Here is a 1,557-nt window from a genome sequence, read left to right on the forward strand (position 1 = left end):
TAGCATCAAACTGCATTATATTCAGGACTCAAACAAGACTTTTACCTAAACAACGGAGTGGTTTTCAGCAACCACTTTTCTGATCAGTGTCACTGAGGGTGGTAATGCGCTGTGCAGCAGCAGGCCCAGTGTGGTGGTCTACAGCTGCATTACCACAGCTACCCCTGAAAAGTCAAGAGGATAAGGAATTTCAAGACGAAAAATTTCAAGAAAAGAAGGAGCAGCTTACACCTGAAGACAGACTTCTGCTGAAGGCAGTCGGTCCAATAGAGGAAGGAGAGTCTCTGTGATTGAACAGCTGCTGGGTGAAGGAGCAGACCCCAAGTGCAGTGATAATGAAGGTCGACCTGTTATAACCAGGCTGTCGTGAATAAGCACTATGCAGAGAGGAACAGACATCGATCGCAGTGGGGAACGCTCAAAAATACAGCTCTTCATGCAGCAACTCTGCCTGGCCTGACAGAAAGGGAGAGCGTCGCCACTTTACTGAGATGCAACACAAGCATCCAAAAGAAGAATACAAGCATCCAAAAGAAGAATACAAGACGCCACACAGCCTACGACCTGGCTCTGAAATTGGAGATGACTTCAACACCTCGCTCTTCGCTGCAAAGTTTGGGCAAGGGCTCGAGGACCAATTGGCCCAACCCGGGAACCTCACCTAGAGGACTGCTAGACCACAGTGCCACCACAGGGCTCCATTTAAAGAAACCACCCAGTTTTAGTACTTCGTTCATTTCTTTGTGACATGTGGATTTGAGGTTAAGAATTGAGATTGAGAGGAACTCATAAGATTATTTTCTTTTTCTTAAATACGGCAGTATAAGCCACCAGTACCATGGGCAGCTTCCAATATGCTCTGGATTGTGATGAACTTAATGTATGTTTTTTAATGTTTTTTTTTTTTGCTGCTTTAGGGGTAGATTTGGCATTCAGTTATTAATTTATTTTTCAATAGATAATGATTGCACATGGTTCAAAGCTAAAAGATAAAAAATATTATGTAGTGATGTGTCCCCCCATCCCTGTCCCACAGCCACCATTTCCGTCTTCTGAGGCACTAGTACACCAGTGTAATTGTGTCTTTCTCGGGGTAGCACAGGATTAGGTAAGCACATACACATAATGTATGTCCATGTACATATAGGGTATATATAACATATAAATATATAGAACACATATATATTCTTTCCCTTCTTTTAACACAAATAGCAAACCACACACTGTTCTGCTGCTTGTTATTTTTGCTTAATACAGCTTGGCTCCAAATTAGTACTTAAAGATTGAGCTTGTTTAAATTTTTTTTTAATGTTGGACTCATCAGTATTCTAATCTTATGGTTTGCTTTTGGGTTGACAGATCTGCTTTGAATAAACCATTTTCAGGACTATGTTTAAAAAACAAACAGAAAAAAAAACAAAGAACAAAGAACTTAGCTCTATTTTTGCTTCTGCCTTTGCTGTTGCCTTTGCTATAAACACTGTCTTCTATTCATTTTTTTCTGTGCTCATTACTACATTTTCTTATGTTTTATTTGTCTTTATCAATCTGTTCCTC

General features: G+C 40.3%; 1 pseudogene; it reads left to right on the top strand.

Annotated features, from left to right (window-relative positions):
* Positions 1–747, top strand: part of LOC103596879 — a 1,898-nt pseudogene extending 1,151 nt beyond the window's left edge.
* Positions 748–1,557: the final 810 nt, after the last annotated feature.

This window comes from Galeopterus variegatus, unplaced genomic scaffold, assembly GCF_000696425.1.
Source record: "Galeopterus variegatus unplaced genomic scaffold, G_variegatus-3.0.2 Scaffold2135, whole genome shotgun sequence".
NCBI classification, from domain to species: Eukaryota; Metazoa; Chordata; class Mammalia; order Dermoptera; family Cynocephalidae; genus Galeopterus; species Galeopterus variegatus.